At 41.8% G+C, this 20,300-nt stretch overlaps 1 long non-coding RNA gene across 2 annotated transcripts; it reads right to left on the bottom strand.

Moving 5' to 3' along the window:
• Positions 1 to 272: 272 nt before the first annotated feature.
• Positions 273 to 5,019, bottom strand: LOC120589163 (uncharacterized). 2 transcript variants are annotated; one of them, XR_005649416.1, is made up of 3 exons: positions 3,587 to 5,019; positions 2,284 to 2,445; positions 273 to 406 (listed from the first exon to the last, which is right to left on the bottom strand). It is a non-coding gene; the product is annotated as an uncharacterized LOC120589163 (long non-coding RNA). The 2 variants fall into 2 exon arrangements; XR_005649417.1 differs by lacking the exon at positions 273 to 406 and adding an exon at positions 1,967 to 2,014.
• Between the last annotated feature and the right edge of the window lie 15,281 nt (positions 5,020 to 20,300).

The following is a 20,300-nucleotide window of genomic DNA, read 5'->3' as shown; positions in this document are numbered from 1 at the left end:
AGCACCGAACTGCCTTCTGAGGACTAGACTGAGCAGAGCTCTTAAATTCAACAGTTTGTAGAGCAGCAGAGAACAGCTTTCCAACTGAAGAGAGAACGGGCCCCAGAGTATCCTCACTGTAAGCCCTCCTTGCCCCGATGCTTCATAATTAGCCTATAGCACTACATACTAAACTGCTCCAAAACTGATCTGTTGTCACAACCATGCTGCATCACAAATTAGTGTTTTCCATGAATACGTTCTCCATCTTTAATGCACCCTGACTTGGAGATCCTGTTGGCATTGGAAACAATGACCATTGGTTGTCAGACAGGGGATGCCATAGCCAGACTGGACCCTGGATCCTGGACACCACCGATGTACACCCCAGACCAAGGGACCTGGACTCAGCATCAGATCGAGGGCCCTAGATACAAGACAAACACAGGAACCAATAAAAAACCGCACCCCTATAAACAGGAGCCAAAAACAAACACCTGTGCACCAGGGCCAAAAACAAACCCCAGATCTGGGATACATAAGACCAGATGCCAGAGACTTCACACTGAGACAAGAGACCTAGACGCCAGATTCCAGACACCAGACCCTGGAGCCAGAGCGAGAACTGAAACCTGGACGTGGACGCTGGACCCGCGGCCAAACTTGACCGGACCCCATGCCCCAGACACCGGATGAAGAGCTGGACTATAAACTGTACCCTCAGGATCTGGAGATAGACCCCAAACGATAACCAGGACCTGAGTCAGACCCCAAAATTAAACCCAGACACTAGACCCCAGTCATCTGATGACAGATGACTGAGGTCTCAGGAATTTAATTGGTTCTATCGACAGTTACATGCTTAAAACTACCACTGCTCAATGAGGACCTTGAATAATTTATCACTTGGGTCTAGGTTTGCAAAAGGGACAGAAGTGTGATGCTTTTCTGAGTATTCTCTCGTCTAAAAGCTCAAATTAGTGGCTGCTTTGTTAAATTTGCAAAAGCAGTAGTATCCCTTTCATGCTTTACGGAGATTGCTAGAAACTATAGAATCTTGAACCTGAGAACATTCAAAATCAGATGCCCTTCCTCTCTCTTTGACTTTAAAGCTGTGATCCATGTTTCATACTGACTGACTAAAATGTGTAATCGAAAGTTTTATTTTTAGGGTACTTCAGTTATTGCTTTTAGGACAACTGACCATCAAAACTACGATTTGTTTGAAATGTCATTTGTGAAGAAAACATAGTAAAGGACATAGTCTCTTTGCAGATATTCATGTCAAAAGTTAAACATTTTCCAGCTACAAATGGAATAAACGATGCTTCCAACGACCTTCCTGGGATTCCCCATCTACTCTGTTCATGGAACTATCACAGCAAGATCCCAGACCACTTTACCCTGTGCATGTATCTGGTCATGATGTGCCTTGTGTATTTACATAGCTGTGGGATACCAGTATCGGTTACTGGAACTTATTTACTGTGAGTGAGGGTTGAGGCAATGACTTATGGGGCCTTAATTTACAAATCTCCTATCACCTGCTCCTCCCTTTGCATGCAGCTAACTTTTCCAATATGTATATTTTTCATGAGGTAGATTCTTAGTCATCCTGTCTTGGTTAGACTGCATGTTATTTTGACATTCTTGCAACTACAGTCTTAAGGGATGTTTCCATAAGGAAATCGACAAAGAACAAAAATCACATGCTGAGAGGGGTGACAAATCTCACATTAATGAAAAAACGTGAATAAACGGACAAATAAATATGAGCACAATTAAAATGGTATGGTTGTAAAGAATACATTGACCAGTTACATGGTTCTTGATCGCCATAAACAACTAATATATAATATAAGTAACAGTATGTGCTGTGCCTTTAAATGAGTGATGGCAGCATACTTTGTTCACAGCATCATCGTCACAGGTGAGGACCGCACTGTGCTTTTTTCTTCAGGTCAGCTCCGACATCTCTAGAGATAGGCATTTTTCTACTCCTATACCCTTAGGGAACCATGCCCCTATATGCGGTCTGTTGCCAAGAGAAACCAAAATCTGTAATGCAGGCCTACCTACACATATAGAAGGATGGAACAGAATTAAGAGCCTAGAAATAAACCCATCTCTCTAAGGTCATTGGATGTTTGACATGGGTGGAAAACATGGACTTGGGTACAGGAGAGTCCTTTGAACAGAGGGTGCTAGCAAAATGACTACCATCTGTAGGGGAATGAGATTCGACCCTGAACTCATACCACATAAAGGTGAACTTGAAATTTATTCGAGCCTTAAAATTCAAACCTCTAGAAGACAGCACGTGGATGAATCTTCAAGCCCTTGTATTTAGCAAAGAGTTCTTCGATCTGGCATCAAACAATAATCGATGAAAAAGATAAATGAGATTGCCTCGAGATTCATCCTTTTTGGCATTAAAAGAATCTATCCAGGAAGTGACAAGACAACCTACAGAAAGGGAAGAATTTCACGTTATAGATCTAATGGAAGTGTCATTCAACAAAGAACTCTTACAACTCTTAGACAAAAAGACAAACTAAACTTCTAAAATGTACCAGAATAGACCCTTCTCTAGAAAAGAGAAAATTTTCAATAGGCCCAAGAAAGGATGTTAGGTATCATGAGTCATGATGGAAATGCAAATGAAAACTACAACGCCATACTCCCCCTTCACACAACCCACAATTGCTATAATCCAGAAAGCCCATCATGACGAATGTCATTTATGGAGAAAAAATTAAAGCCCTTAAACCACGTCAAAATGTAAAACACGGTGGCCTATGTGCACAAGTTTTCAACTCCAACCACTCAAAATGTTCTTTTCTGGTTCAATGAATTCACTCCTTGATATATATCTCCCAACATAGAAAACAGGCATTTAATGCTTTAAAAGTGAATTTCTTCAGCATCATTGTTCAAAGAAGCAAGTATGTATAAACGATTCAGAGGTCCATCTTAATTTGTAGTACAAATGAATAAAGTGATTCTGAATTGTTACAGCAGAATTCTTTAGAATGGTACTTAGAAACAGATTTAATTTCTTAAACGTATTACCTCTTGGCACATACCTTTTTGTGGTGGCAAAAGACACATTTACAAATAGAACCAAATATACTTGCTTCCTTTAAGATAAATTGAATAAATCTATGTCCCATACTTTGTGCTTCATTACTTTATCTTATTTGGAAATGTTGAGATTTTCAGTGAGTATGTATCACTTTATTAACCAAGCAAAAATTTCAAGTTTCAATTATTAAAAACACAGGAAAAATTATCTATATATGTATATCTATATAAATACCTATATATAGATATAGGCACATAGATATACACACAATGTCAATGCAATAACTGTTAATGTTTTACCTATAAACCGTTTATTTGTACCTACATTTGTTACAACTGAGATTTCAAAGTGCATTAATACCTGCCCTACTTTCTTGACACAATTATAACAGAAAATATGACTTTATTTCTGTGAATCCAGTAAATACATTTCATGATAACAAGTCCATTTAATCAAATCAAGTCTTAAGCCAATCAAATATTAAAAACCAGCAATAACATCCAAAGAAAGAAAATGTCTTACCTGTTTAGAAGTTAATCCAAGTCAAAGGATCCACCGGCCGTCGAAGGTAGGATTTTAGATTCTGATAGTGACTCAAACCGGTGAGCCTCCTCCCTGCTCAATGGAGGAAAGGAAACAACTCCACAAAACAGTGCAAAGAATGCAGCCCTCACAGATTCAAAGGATTGCTCCCAGAAACAAAGATTACAGACCTTCCTGACACAGGCTGTCAGGATGGCAGAGTGCACATGGTGTCTCAGATCCCCTCCGACCACAAACCAGCTCTTTCATGGCTCTGAGTGAGCTTTACCATAATAGCACTTATACAGCATTGAAAGGTAATGAAAGGTGGAGTTGAGAAAGGTCTCTTTTGGGCTGAGGCCCCTCATGGCACCCTCCCCTGAGAGCTGCCAAGGCCAGCCACCGGGTGCACCAGGATCAGTGCACCTTGCAGATGGCTGACACCAAACCAAACTCCTATAACATGGACAAGACAGAAAGAAACCACATCTGGTATAAAGAGAAGAACCCACATCGTCTCCACAGACAACCAATGCACAGAGGATCGTTTCACTCCTGAACCCCAGAGGCCACCTGGAATAGCAGTTTCATAGGGAACTATGATTCTGTTCTATCCCTACAGTACCTCCTTATGGCAAAGAACACACAAAAAAACAGATGTAGGGGAGGAAAGGATTTTTTCTGGAAGGAAAAGCTCAATCGAGACAACCCTAGAGCTCCAAAAAGGAAGCACATAATTTTAACTGCCCATCTAAGGTACGATAGATTCACACCACTTATACCTTCTAGCAAACACTGCAGACAAGCAATGGAAACTTTTAAGTCGTGTTAGTCAACCCTAAAAACACTGATACGGGGAATGGAAGGAGGACCGAGATCGGTTACCAGGCTCATGTTAGCAGTTTCGGTGTCTACTACTAATATGATTATAACCAAAGCTTTTTTATCTTTCCTTCACCATTTTTAAGGAGCCAGGCTAGAAAACTGTAGTCTGTATTTTTTAATGTGGCCCTTTCCATGTTTTTTGTTTGTTTAGCTCGGTCTGCTCAGGCAGTTGTGGCCTGTGTTTACATTTCTCATCTCCTAAGGCATCTCCTTTTTTATGAAAATGACACAAAAGCCACAGTCACAGAAAACAATGACCACCCATGAAAAGAAAGTTTCAACAAAGGAAGCCGAGAGTGGCTAATTCCAAGTAGCTGGCTTCGCAAATATTTTTTTTTACAACCGTCTTAACATCTTAGTAAAAAAGACTGGCAACTCTTCTAAATTCACCCAAACCATGCAGAAATATACTAAAAAGGCTGATGGGATAGATACACTGCTTACCTCTGCCAACACACCTGTGGTCTCTCTCAGCTACAGTAGTTTTCAGGAGATAGCAGTATTCCAGCCATTAATTCTCCTGGTGCCTAAGCAGATGGCAGCTTTCTAGTTCTTAAATCCAAAAGAAATGCTCCGTCGAGCCCAAGCATCTTTAAAAACCAAGGGAGGGAGGAGGGATGAAAACAGGCAGGATCTAAACTCTCCAAATTTCTTTATTCACAAATACTGTCTCCATCAATCGGAATCTCTATGAAAGTTGTTGTTAGACCTGGGGAAATGCGGGCTAGAATTAAGATAGAAGCGGTTCCCCATTACCTGTACACCGATGGACCCAAATATCTTCAGTTGCTATATAATATAAACCAAAAAATAGATAAACCAATTTTAGTGCTTCTAGGCACGCTTACTATCTTACATCACAAATAACAAAACCCGAAGTTTTCCACACCAAAATAATCCTCTCCTAGTTCCTCTGATCAACCTTCTATCCACACCCTACACCATTCCTTGCACACAGGCAGCTTCTCATAAACCTTTCCCTCCCATGGCAGTTCCACCACACACCACCTGGGGGAGCCAAAGGGACACCGACCCCCTCACCACAATGGAACCACCAAAAAAGCCTCCTGAAACTTCTCTATTGTGCTTAATAAAAATGCAGAGCAAAGTCTGCCTGCAGAAAGAATACGTGGTTCATGCTGGGTCGCAAGAACGGGAAGAGTCATGCCAGGTCACATGTGTCCATGCTCGGTCACATGAATGTGACTCAAAGGTAGGCGATGAAAAGCATGGAGGGATCGCGTTGGATTTAGCCCAGGAACCGACCACATCCCTCGAGCCTGAGTTCACAGACTGGCAAATTGTCCCAGGACCAGCACTCCCAGAACTCTTGTCCCGTTGATCCTAAAACCTCACCTCATGCTTGACCCCACCCTCTACCCGGCTGCACCCGAACTCCTCCTGAGACCAAACGGCCAGTCAAACCTGCAGAAAACCCATCAGTATCTAAGCACAACGAGCTAGCTTCACAAATGTTGTTTTACTGCCAATCGAATTTTACAGGAGACAATGAACTCACATCACTTCTAACTTAGACCTAACGATGCAGACCGCGACTAGGATTTTTATTATACACTCACGTGGAATTTACATAAGCATGAAAATGAGAAGAGCTCAACAGGTAAATTGTAGTGAGGTAACACAGAAAGCAATGGTACAGAGTAGGAGGGAGGTCAAAGCTGGTTACTGGGCTCCTACTTGCAGCCTTTCTGTCTATTGCTGAGATCTTTTATTTTTCGCAACTTTTAAGGAGGCGGGAGAAAGGAGAACAGGAATACACAGTGGAGACCTGTATTTTTAAAAGTGGCCCTTTTCAAACAGGCAGGAAACTTTCAATAAATAGTGTGAGTTCACTAAGTCCAAGTTCTCACTTTTACTAATGGTTCACACCCATCTAAATGTATTAGACGAAAATCCCTGACAGCACTTCACATTCTCGAAAACCCTGCAGAAATAGACTACAAAGGAAAACAGGATGAACAAGGAAGGGTACTGCTTACTTCTGCCAACACTCCTCCATCATTTCTGCTACAGCTGTGTACAGGAGCTAACAGTATCCCAAACATAAATTTTCCTGGTGCCATAACGAGATGGCAGCTTTCTTTCTCAAATCCACTTAACTGAACTTTCAAGCAGAAATCTTTTATCGACAGAGGAGGGAGGAAGGGCGTCGAAAGGGGCAGGATCTAAGAAAGAGCAGGGATTCTCCAAATCTCTGTTCAGACAGAACTACTCCACCAATTAGCATATCTGTGGAAGATGTTAGATTGTAGCCTCTTCCTGTCTACAGATAAGGTGATAACGCCAAGGTATTTTAGTACTTCTTCCCAATTTTTAAGGACACAAAAAGAGGATTAGGGACATACAAATGAGACCTTGTGTTTTAAAAACTGGCACTTTCAAATTTTTCCCTTACTTTGGCTCAAAATGCCTCAGGCGGTAGTAGCTTGTATTTTCATTTCTGTTAGACTCAGCAGGAAGACCCTAGAAAATGCTGAGACTTTCCTTGTAATTATGATCGGGCTTTGAAAAATCGTCCTCCATTTTTGTCAGATTTCTGATGTTTTTACATCTTTTGAAATCTGTTCCAACATTCTGAAACAGGGATAAGGCAGAAGAACTACATAGATTAGTGATTATTAAACCAGACTGTTTTCAGACCCTGCAAGGTACTGCTACCTTTCGGAAACTGCCTGATCATCCCTATGGCCATACAAGGAGAAACCTACAGAACAAAGGAAGATTCATGCAGAGAATAATACAAAGTGTTTGTCCATACTGTTAATGTTTACAGTTACCATAAGAGGAAAACGGGAAAACAAAATTTAAGATGTACCCTACAATCTACTCCATTCTTGACTTGCCTTGCCCAGACTAACAGATCAAAACTGATTCTCCAAATGTTCTATTAACAATATTTCTTAAAAGTTACGCCTTGTTGGGAAACTTGTTTTTTCCCTTCCACCTTTTTACCCTGATGTTGATATTACCATCGATTATAATACCCAAAAAGGTGAAGAAGTAATTCAAAAGCTTAAGAATAATTCAGTTTGCTTCTATCCATTTATTCTTATTTCTAACAGTATTAATGAAAAATTGCTATCGTGAGTTTCCAAAAATATTTTCAAAAATAAAAGGTTTTTCAATACAAACAATTGATCATCAACCCAATAACATTAGCAATGACATAAAGCAATAGGGCTTCTTACAGCTTAGCCAAGAAAGACCAGACTTCCTATCCCCATAGTATTTCCTTATCACAGCAGACAATACAAACACACAGGAAAACATAACCAGCTCCGCGAGGAAAGTTTCAGTAAAGAAAACTGGGAGACACTAAGTGCAAGTAGTTTGGCTTCAAAATAGTTTTCGTGCCCATCTACCTACACATATTAGAGAGAAAAAACTCAGCTACCTCTTCTAATTTATCCCAAACCCTGCAGATATCGACCGAAAAGGCTGACAGAGTAAACAAATATACATATTGCTTACCTCTTGGGCCATATGTCCAACATCTCTCAGCCAAAGCAATTTCCAGGAGTTAGTAGTATCCCGGCCATTAATTCTGGAGTCAAAAAAAAAAAAAGGCAACTTTCTAGTTTTCCCAAATTCAACAAAATATACCTTCAAGACCAACCATCTTTTATCAACAGGGGAGGAGGGGCATGGAAAAAGGCGAGATCTAAAAATGAGCCCGCCAAATCTCCAAATCTCTTTGTTCTGGAAGACATGTCCACTATTTAGCATATCTACTGAAGGAGCACTTAGCCTGGGAGACAGGCAAACTGGAATTATGGTAGAAGCAATTCCCCCATTAGATATAGACACAAACATCTTTAGTTTCTCTATATTATGAAGCAAAAGATAGATAAACAAGTCTTAAGCATGAAAATGAGAGGAGCTCAGCAGGTAAATTTTATTGAGGCATCCCAGAAAGCAATGGTAGAAAGTGGGAGGCAGGTCAAAGCTGTTTACTGGGCTCCTACTATTGGGGCGCGATCAATTCTAAGACCCACAGAACCAATTGAGATGCATTGTGAGCCTTTATTAGCCAGCCGGCGACTGACTCTCTACCATGTAGGGTCAGAGGAGATAAGCCCGGAACTTACAGAGGAAGCAGCTTATGAAGCTTAAGACCATATCCTGCTGGTCTGCTGAACAAGCTAGCGAGCAGATTACAGAAAGCAGATGTTGGCTGCAAACATCTTACACAAAGATAAATGTTTCCGGGGTAACTCTTAGATCAAACAGGGCTAGCAGGTAGCTTCGTTATCTGCATCCTGGTGGCTGTCAGTGCTTTCCTGGGGGCTGGCGCCTGAAGATATCACTTCCCTGTGACTGATATATTGGAAAGTTTTTCACTCCTATACTTCTTGGTGCCTGTCTATTGCTAAGGTGATTATGCTAAGATCTTTTAGTTATTTTTCACAGCTTTTGAGACAGGGAAAAGAGGAACGGGGATAGAAAATGAGGACCTGTGTTTTTACAATGGGCCCTCATCAAAATGGCAGGAAACTAAGTCCAAGCACTCTTTTCACTAATATTTTTCGTGCCCACCTAAATGTATTAGAGGAAAAAGACTGGCAGCACTTCGACATTCTCCAAAACCCAGCATATACAGAACACAAAGGCCGACAGGATAGACAAAGATACTTTTTACTTCTGCCAACACTCCAACATCATCGCTCTGCTACAGCTGTTTCCAGGAGCTAGCAGCATCCCAACCATGAACTCCCCTGGTGCCATAACAAGATGGCAGCTTTCTAGTTTTCTCAATTCACTTAACAGAATCTTACAAACCCTATCTTACAAATCCACTTAACAGAAAATCTCAGCGAGGACATCTTTTACCACAAAGAAATGGGGAAGGGGCGTGGAAAGGGGCAAGATCTACAAAAGACCTGGAATCTCCAAATCTCTCTCTTCAGCCAAAACTTCTCCACCAATTATCATCTCTATAGAAGCTGTTAGCTTGGAGCTTCTTCCAGTCTACTTATAAGGTGATTATGCAATTTTTTTTTTAGTACTTCTTCCACATTTTTAAGAGGGACAGGGAAAGACAATTAGGGATAGACAAAGGAGACTTGCCGTTTTCAAAAGTGACCCTTTCAATTACTTTTCCTTAGTTTGACTCAAACTGCCTCAGGCAGTACTGGCCTGTGCTTGCATTTCTAACAGACTCAGCAGGAAGCCCCTGGAAGATGCTGACACTGTCCTTGTAGTTCTCATCGGACTTTACAAAAATCAGCTTCCATTTTTGTCAGATTTCTGATCACCTTTTACATCCTTTAAAATCTCTTCCAACATCTAATAAGGGATAAGGCAGGAGAAATAGACAAATTGGTAAATATTACACAAGGCTGTTTCCAAAATCCGCAAGGTACTGCTACCTTTCGGGAACCTGGCAGATCACCCCTAAGACCAGACAAGGAGAAACCTACAGAACGAAATTTCCTGCAGAGATTACTAACAACTTTTGGTCCATACTGTTGTTTACTCTTACCATAAGAGGAAACCAGGAAAACAAAAAATGTAAGATGCACCCTACACAATGTAACCCCAACGATTTATTCCATTTTTTACTTACTCAGCCCAGAACAAGTATATTTTGAAGTATTAATTCAAAAGCTTAATACTTCATTTTGCTTCTATCCATTCATTTTTAAAATGTGGTATTTCTACCAAGATTAATGAAGCAATTGCGATCATGAGTTTCCATAAATATTTTCCAAATTAAAAGATTTTCTAATAAAGAATAACTTTAGCAAAGACAAAAACAATTAAGGCTTTTTACAGCTTAGCTAAAGAAGCCAAGGCTTCCTATCCCCATGGTATTTCCTTCTTATAACAGCACGAAAGACAAAAGCACAGAAAACCATAACCACTGCGAGGACAGTTTCAATATAGAAAACTGGGAGTCACCTAGTGCAAATAGCTTGCCTCCACCAATAGTTTTCATGCACATCTAAATGGATTGGAGGGGAAAAAGTCAGCCAGCTCTTCTAAATTCTCCCAGACCGTGCAGAAATCGAGCAAAAAGGCTGACAGGGTAAACAAATATACTGCTTACCTCTGCCGACACACGTCCCAGATATCTCAGCTACAGTAGTTTCCAGGAGATAATATCCCAACAATTAATTTTCCTGGCGCCGCAACAAAATGGCGACTTTCTAGTTTTCTCACGTTCAACTGCAGTACACCTTCAAGCCTAAGCATCTTTTATCAGCGAGGGAGGAGGGGCATGGAAAAAGGCAGGATCTGAAAAAAAGCCCGCCAAATCTCCAAATCTCTTTGTTCTGGAACACTTTCCAATATTTAGCATATCTATTGCAGGAGCACTTAGCCTGGGAGACAGGCAAACTGGAATTATGGTAGAAGCAATTCCCCATTACATGTAGACAAAAGAACAGGAACATCTTTAGTTTCTCTATAATGTGAAGCAAAAAAATAGATTGACTAATCTTTAGTGCTAGTCACCCTCACTATCTTATCCCTCAAGTTAAAAATCACATAACCAAAACTTTTCCACACAAAGCCATTGCTCTGCTGGGTGCTGTGAAGTTCAACCCTCTACCCAACACCCCACAGCAATGCTTGCACGCAAACCTTCTCCTCGCCATTTCCTCCCATGGAAGTCCCACCACCCACCACCTGGGGGCTGCAAAGGGACACTGACTACCTCCCCACAATGGCGCTTCCAAAAGTCTGGAAAACCTTCTCCAACGTGTTTAATGAAAAAAAGCAAAGTCTGCCTGTAGAAGCCACATCTGAGTTTGAGACAAGACATCACTTTTAAAATTCTTAATCTTTTAGCAGGAAATGAAGTAGGACATCTCTTGCAGAGTTCATCTTTTTAGTAAACCTAGTTAGGATTTCCTCCCTTCTCTGGAAAAAAAGGCCCTCTCCCTCAAATCCTGGTAACTGCCTGGCGACTCAGATCCTCTGACTATTGATAAGGATCATCAGACCATTGTTATGAAGAAATGGTGTTAAGCCAGGCAGGGCCCTTAAGAGTCTGATAGGGGAGGGGACTTTAAGCCAAAAGTCTTTCTTTTTATTCTTTAAGAATTGTATTAACTGAGCCTGTCTGTTTCCCTTTACTCACTTAATAGGCAAATCTATAATAGAAATTAATAGATGTATGATTTAAATAATAAGTTTGTATCTTGTTTTCCTTGTCTAGGGAATGAGGTGGCACTTCAGCAAGAAAACCAAGACCCCACCCTGACTGAGGCAGAAAGGGAAAGAGCTCCATGAAATCCCTGTAGTCAGGGACTATGGCCATTCTAAACAGGAAGCAAATACAGAAGAAGAGACCTCCCCTTCCTCAACATCCTGTGCTGGCTGGAAAATTACTGCTTGGCTATCGTCCACAGGAACACAGGCTATTGCCCATGGGAACACAGGCTATCACCCATGGGAACATAACATTCTAACAATAAGCTTTCTGCTTCTGTACCCCCGCTTGCACACCTGACCTGTGGGTTGGCAGGTAGTGAATAGGAGAAAAATAGACCTTTGTGTTTAACACAGAATGAGGAATGGGATTTAGGGTTAAAAACCCTGTACCTCTAACACTTCGGGGCTGCTTAATTTGGGGTCTGCGTACCCCTGGCAGACCCAGCTGTCTGAATAAAGAGCCTGTTTCCTATAACTCACTGATTTCTGGTGGTCCGTGTGTCTTTTGGGGGCTGGCGGCTACAACAATCCATACTAATAAGGCAGTTCCTGGCTCTTAGAAAAGAGGTAGGCAGGACAGTGAGGGGGTTTCGGGTCTGCCTGCAAAGACACGGAGGTCATCCTATCCTAGATGGCGTCCACCCTAATCCGCCCACAATTAAGCAAGCCAGAAGGCGCTTTTTTTTTTTCACTCACACAAAGAAACCAGTAGGCAGAGAATTAGGTACCAGTTTAAGCCACTGACTGGCACATGGGCAATGAAGATCCCAACGTCCTTCACTCATCTGGGTCTCATTAGACCATCATTATAATATGCTGCCTATGCCTGCAAGTTCATTCATATTATAACAGACTGAATGCTGGGAACAAACATGTTCAGAAGGCAAAATGATGACTCACTGGGTGCTGTCAATCTTCCTTGTCAATCAAGGAAGCCCAGTCTAGGTAACCAAACACAGCAAAAAGGGATAAAAAGCCTGAAGTCTTGGCTACCGGGCCTTTTGAGCCACGCTTCTCTTGCTCAGGCCCGCTTCCACGTCTGGAAGTGGACTTTCCGTCCTAAGAAAAACTTTTCTAATGTATTTCGGTGTCTTACTCAATTCTTTGTTCAAGACATCAAGAACCTGGACAATGTGCCAGGAGAGGACCCCATTCTCCAGTAACAATAACACAAAAGAAGGAAAAAAATGTCATCTCTGGATGATCAGTTAAAAAGAGAGAGAGAGAGAGAGAGAGACACTTGAGACTTTAAGTCCAAGGACTTAGCTGCACAAATACTTTTTTCACACCAATCCGAATGTATGAACAGACTGGCAGCACTTCTAAATTCTCCCAGACCCTGCAGAAATAGATCAAAGACTGACAGAGAAAATAAAAATACTGCTTTCCTCTGCCAACAGACGTCCATGACCTCTCGGCTGCAGCGGTTCACAGGAGCTAGTGGGATCGCAACCGTTAACCCACCTGGTGACAGAAGAAAAGTGCTTGTTGGTTTTCTCAAATTCAACTTCACCTGGCGTTCGAGTCTAAACATCTTTGATCGGGGGTAGGGAAAGAGGTGGAATCCAGATAAGAGCGGGAACTATTCAAATCTCCGTGTTTGCTCCACCCAGAAATAGGCACCGATTTTACAGCAATTAGCATGCCCGTGACGGCTGTCAGCAAGGGGGAAAGGCAAGGGGAAATTAGGATAGAGGCCACTCCCCCATAATATGTGCAAGACTCAGAATACCTTAGTTCTTCTAGAATATGAAACAAGAAATAGATAGAAAAACAAGAAAGTTTTTCTTAGGAAGGAAAGTACACTTCCAGAAGTGGAAGCAGGCCTGAGCAAGAGAAGCGTGGTAGCCAAGTAGCCATCCCCCATCTCCCAGGCACCCCGTCTTCCCCTAACACACATGCTAGAACTGGGTTAGAGAAATCGCCTCCAGGTCTCTATCGGTCCCTATGCAAGTGGGAGGGAAAAAAGGTTCTATGGAAATTAACTTCACAAGGTGATCAGATCACAGATTCCTACCTGGACAGGCTCTAGTCGATAGTCACAATGCCACACCAACCCTTTCTTTAGTAAAATGTTTAAGAAAGTCCTGACCATTGGTGTTCTCCAACTACGTAAACAGAGCTTTCAAATAACAGTAAAACCGCTTGAAGGGGTTATTCACCCTGGAAGAACACACAATCTGGTGAGCTATTCTGTATCCATCCTGCTTTGCTTTTCACCACATACGTGTAATCTTTCTTATGTGCTTTCCATAATCACAACTGCCTGAAAGGAATAGCAAAATCGATTCCCTATAGGATCTGAGATATTGCTCCGTGGCACATGTCATCGGTTTTGCTCAAATAAACTCTCATATGTGTTCTCTATGGGTTTAGAAAGTTTTTACATCCACACCAGTTACCCACATGGATGAAGATGATGGAGACTTTCACCTCTAGGTCTCTCCTTACGGGTCCCCCAAGGACCTGTTGGGCCCTTCACACACCGGGCTAAACGGGGATGGAGACCTCACCAACTCTCTACTATCTCATTTTCTGGGCGCCCTCTTTAATCCTCAAATGCTGGCTGCATCTGGGATGGAGGAGAAATCCTCTCTGGGTCTGTCCTTACCCATATGCTGACGTAACTACCCTTCAAGCTGCCTGGAGCAAAAACTGAGTCATCTCTCTTATGAGGGTGTATCCCCTAGCTCCCAACCTCAGGAGCCCCTGTGCCCCTCATGTAACACATGACATGTAAACATTGAGAAAAAAAAATTGCCTAATAAGAAGGGTTCCTGGTGCTTATCTGGGCTCAAATTTTAAAAAAGAGCCTAGCAGCCATTTCTACCAAGGGGTACTTCATGTAAACCACACTTCAGGGAGAAGCTTTCACTGACCTGCCTGTCTCCAGGACTGAAGCTGAAATTGTCTTGCGAGAGCGGAACAAAGCATCTGATGACATCGGAGCTCGCAGAGCAGAGCTGTCACTTTAGAGGGAACAGGCCCCAGAGTCACCTCGCTTTAGGCCCTCCTTACAGCCATGCTTTCCCACAGCCATGATGCTTCATGACTGACCTGAAGCTCTACTGAGCCGCTCCACAGCCTTGCTGTTCTCATAGCTGTGCTTTATCACGATTCAGCTATTTATACTCAATAAAGTATCTACCCCCTTCACTGCACCGTGTTGTTGACTAACGGGAACCAATGACCATTAACTGAAAAATACCAGATTCTGGCCGGAGCCAGAATCGGGACCCCAGATACAGATCCTGGAAACTGGACACAAAAATGGACCCCACATTCAAAGACAGACCCCATACCACAAGACCTAGACCCTGCAGCAGACCACAGAACCTGGATCCAAAGCTATGCCCCCAATCAAAACCCAGGTACAATGCCCAGGATGCAGGACACCAGATGCCAGAGGCTTGATGCTGGACCACAGACCCAGGATCCCAGATTCCAGACACGAGACTCTGGAGCCAGAGCTGGACCTGGACACTGTGGCCAGACCCACCGGACCCCGAACCTCCAACATAGATGCACAGTTGGACTATGGACTAAACCTCAGAACCTGGAGATGGTCCCCAGAGCCATAACCAGGGGTTTAGAGGCAGACCCCCCGAGGATCAGACCTGGACACTGGACCCCGGTTGCCAGCTGCTAGATTCTGGAGGTGAACTTTGGACCTGAGACACTGTAAATAGACCCTGGACCCATAACCGCACCCCAGAGCCAAACTGATCGCAGTCCAGGGACCACAGACCCAAAACTCCAACTCTGATTCTAACCTCTAACACCCTATCTCAGACCCTAGACCTTTAACCCCCTGAACCCCTAAATGTCTAACATACCTCAACATAAAACATCACTGTACGAAATGTTGTGAGGTTAAATCAAGCACCAACTGCTGTGACTCTCCTTTCTCTTTGTTTCAACCTTATCTGATTTGGAAGCCTGTGATTTTTAAGTGGTTTTAAATAATCTAATCTAATTGGAATCTTCCTCGTCATTGGCATTGTAATTTGAGGTTTTCGATTCCCTAGGGGCTGCGGCCGTCTCATAGGACCCCAGCCGTAACTGCCGTTTAGCCCACATTTTATGTTTTGGAGCTTCCAACCTAACAGGGACTAAGCAGGTATTTTAGGACATAAAATTTCAGATTGTCGTTAAGAATTGGAGATGTGCTGACATGATAAGAATCCTTACCTTCCGCTGGCCTGTGTCAGATGCCCGAGCATCGCTTCATCTGCAGCGGCATCACAGGAAAGTGAGGTGTCCCAGCGATGAGTTTATCTTGCTCACGGTGCCAACTGCAGAGGAGAAATACACTTTCCTTCACCCTCAAGGCTCTCCTGTCTGGTCAAATAATCAAATAGATGTGAGAAAGATGAGCCCAAAAAAATAATGCGATTTAATACATTCATATGTATGAGAACCCCACCCACGTGAGAGTCAGAGACTCCACATGCAAGAGAGATAGAGGAATACAATGACAACTTGGGTATATAAGACATCTTGAGCTAGGGATATGGTAAGGTGCCTGGGGGGTTTCAAAGGGTCCTTGCAGGATGATGAGAACAGACATTTGGTACACATTACTTTGTCCAGCCCTATAGGAGGGTCAGATGGAGATGATGGCTGAGGATCTCCTATTATATGGGCAAGGCCCTCCGTTCAATTAGTTCTGGATAGTTAAAGGATGGGGCAGTAGTTTCTCTTCAGCCAGAAGATGAACTTTCCCTTAGCTGGAAACAATCTGAACATCTCTGGGTGACCTGTTCTGAACTCCCACGCCTTCATTTTAAAATGACTGCCACAAGAAGGATTAGATTATCTAAAAGGAGAGTTGGAGCCAAACTACTTCTGGCAGGTGAAATAAATTAAGTTTACCTGTGAACATAGCTAATGTTTCCTCTTAGTTTTTGTGAAAAGGCATTTACGATTTGTATTTGCCCTTGGCGAGGGAGCCTTGGCGCCACAGAAGCAGTTTGTGCTTTCAAAAACAGTCTAGACCTTCATTTTCTTCTTTAGTATATTATTATAAAATGATATTAAGTTATTCACTTAACCGAAGCGACAAAGCAAAACTTTGGTTCTTAGGATTGAGGAAATTATCTCAAGTCATCGAGCACTTGATTAAGACGAAAAACTATTTTAAGAAAGCAGTCTTTGGTTTCTAGGCAGAAAACTTTTCATAATATCTTATCTGGAGCAGAAGGATGCGGGAAAACTTTGTCCTTCTAAAGAAAGAATAACTCAACTCTGCTTCTACAAAAGTTTTCTTTTGATATTTAAATTTTTCCTTGGTGAAATTTATTCCAATCTCATTCAACTTAACTGTCTATAACATTTCCTCTCCCAAGATGTCACCTCACAAACCCCCTACAACACTCCTTTTCATGATTTTTTTTCCGGTTTTCCTCGTTCCCATTCTACAAGAACCAGCCTTACATTAGGACAAAGTTAATTTCCTTTCCCTCTGAAGGTTTAAGGAAGAGCGCGAAACCTCCAAATCTCTTTGTTCACACAGGACTCAACACGATTAGCATATCCATGGAAGGAGCTGTTAGCCTGGGGGAAAGGCAGGCTAGAATTAAGGTAGAAGCAATTCCCATTACATTTAGACCAATACGCTCTAATATCTTTAATTCCTCTTTACTATGAAGCAAAAAATAGACACACTTACATTCAGTACTCTTCACCCTCACTACCTGACACCACGAAATTAAAATAAAAAAAGAAGAATTTTCCACACCGAGCTGGTCCCTCTCCCGGGTCCTCTAGAGATTGACACCCCCTATTGTCACCCCTCAGCACTCCTGGGACACAAAGCTTCTCACCTTTTCTCCCCATGTCTGTCCAAGGAGCAGCTCCGAGGGCTGCAGAAGTACAGCAACTGCCTCAGCACAGTGTAGACACCTCGAGAAGCTTCGTGGGATTCTTTAAAGGTGAAGCCCTGTCTGCGTGCATGAGAAGCCACCTGCTCCACGTGGGTTTCCGCTGGGTCAAGCAGAAACGTGAGGGTTCCATGGGGGTCTCTTGACCTGAGTAACCCACCGTTAATGCACACAGCCTGAAGACCTGACACTAGTGCAGGCTAGCCCTGCGCTAAATAAGTCCGCACTGATTGGCGGATCGACCCAGGACCCGCCCCTTGGCTCCTCCCCATTGAATCTCAGCACCTCCATGCACCCCCAGGTCCTCACCTCACACTGGCGGACTGATCCAAACCACTGCCTGGTTTAGCCTAAGCCCTTTTGATAGGATATTTGAAGGCTGTGCTGTGCATTTCCCTGCAGGTCCACCCCAACCTTTCTCATTGACTTCTGCTTCCACCCACACACCCCTGGAGCTCAATAGATGAAACTCAGATTCGATATGATTCCTATGAAAATTCAGAGGTCTTTGGGGAAAATGTACAGGCTGACCCACTTATATAAAATTTCAAGGGACCCCAAAGAGCTGCAACAGTCTTCAAAAAGAAAATCAAAGTTAGAGGCTCATACTTCCTAATTGTAATACTTAATAGAAAGCAACAGTGATTAAAACATTGTGACACTGGCATAAAGAGATACAGATAGATCAATGAAACTGAATGGAAAGCCCAGAAATAAACCCATCCATCAACGGTCAATTGATTTTTGATAAGGGCAGACATTAAAATGGCTAAAAAAGGGTCTTTTCAAAAATGGAGCCAGGTGAGTGGCCATCCACATGAAGAGAAATGAAATGGGATCCTAACCTCACGTTACAGGCAAACATCAATTCAAAATAAATAAACGGCTTAAATAAAGGAAGTAAAATTATAAACTCTCAAAGAAAACAGAGATAAATTTTCATGACCACAAATTTACCGATGGTTTCTTAGAACAGACACCAAACACAAACAACTAAAGAAATAGATAAATTCGATTTCCTCAAAATGAAAAACTTATGTGCATCAAAAGGAGCTACCCAGAAAGTGAAAAGACAGACTACAGAATGGAAGTAAATAGTTGCACATGATATCTCTCATAAGAGTCTGTTATCAAAAATAAAGAACTTTTAAAACTCATTGACAAAAAGACAAACAGGCAGATTTTTAAATGGACAATTAATTACATCCTTCTCCAGAGAAGACATACAATTTGACCAACAGGCAGATGAAAAGATGTTAAACATCATCGGTCGTGATGGAAATGCCAATTAAAACTACAATGTGATACTCCTTCGCTCACATTGGAATGGCTGTAATTGAGAACACCAAAAATAACAAACATTGGCAATGATATAGAAAAACTGGAACCCTTAGACGTTGCTCGTGCAGGTGTAAAACTATGAATGACCATCACTTAATTTAAATAACAAAACCTTAAAAGTTTCAGCTCACCAAAGACACCTAGAAAAACTTTTAAATGTACATATGCAAATAATTATTACTAAATAGTTTACCTAAAAACCTTTATTAGTATCTATTTTATTTATTAGTTAAAACTATGAGATTGCAAAGCCAATTATTAACTTGATTTTTCTTGATAATTTGTATATCAAGCTATTTTCTTTATACACTTTGCAACACAGCTAACATAAACTTATTTTTGTAGACACAGCTAAAACATATATAGTTTATGCTAATAACTTTCAAAAACATGTCTACGTAATCCAACCAAACTTAAGCCAGCTTTAACATCAAATATTATCTCTGATCATATGATCCTGAAATGCATTTGTGTTTGTTTCTATTTTGTTTCTTAATTTATATCAGCATATAATTCCTTTAAGCCAATCAAATATTACAAACTAGTAATAGAAGATGCAGACAAAAACATCCTACCACACATTATACAAACGCAAAAGTTTCACAAATAGAGATCAAAACGTAGACAGAATTACTAATAATTGTAAAGAACACCCTGATGTCTTACCTGTGAAATGGCCACTTGTCATGAGAGTTCTATAAAACGTTTTCCAATTGAGAGTTTCTCCAATTCAAAGAATCCACAGTCTGACCATTAATGGTAGGAATTTAATAGCGACTCAAAGCAATAAATCTTTTTACAGCTTAACTAAAGAAGCCAAAGGCTTTCTATTTTTATGGTATTTCCTTTGTATGTCGAATGACAAAAAAAGACACTGAAAAAAATGACCATCTCTAGAAGAAAAGTTTCAATCAACAAAACGAGGAATTGCTAAGTCCAAGTGACGAGCTGAACAGGTAGTGCAGGGACATTACCTCCCCCTCCAGGATACGGCTCTGGAAATTTTTCCTTTCTTCAGACATCCCCGTTTTAGCCCTACCTGAGATAATAAGCCAAAATCGGCCGTTTCCAGCCTAGATGCCATCTTTGGCCAAAGCAAAACTTTTGGCTAATTATAATATCATTATCATCTCAACCGCATTGCAAGTACTGCAGCTCCCATTGTGCACCTGACACTAACACAGTTCTGGAAACATCATATGAAAAAGAAAAGGCAGGAAACCAAGTTCCCCACCTATTGGGAGGAGACAATAAGACCAAGTCAGCACCACAATTTTCCAAGGTCTCCCTCCAGGGAGAACAAAAAGTTCATAACCAGCCATCTTGACGGGACTTCCCCCCCCTCCTCTCTCTCTCTCTCCACACCCCTTCCTCCCTCTTCCTCTCTCAAGTTAAGCCTGCACTCCACCTCCTCAAGTGAGTACTTT

The sequence above is a fragment of the Pteropus medius genome, unplaced genomic scaffold (assembly GCF_902729225.1).
Source record: "Pteropus medius unplaced genomic scaffold, Ma_sr-lr_union100, whole genome shotgun sequence".
NCBI lineage: Eukaryota > Metazoa > Chordata > Mammalia > Chiroptera > Pteropodidae > Pteropus > Pteropus medius.
Note: the sequence above shows the minus strand (reverse complement) of the source record. Positions and strands in the feature narration are given on the sequence as shown.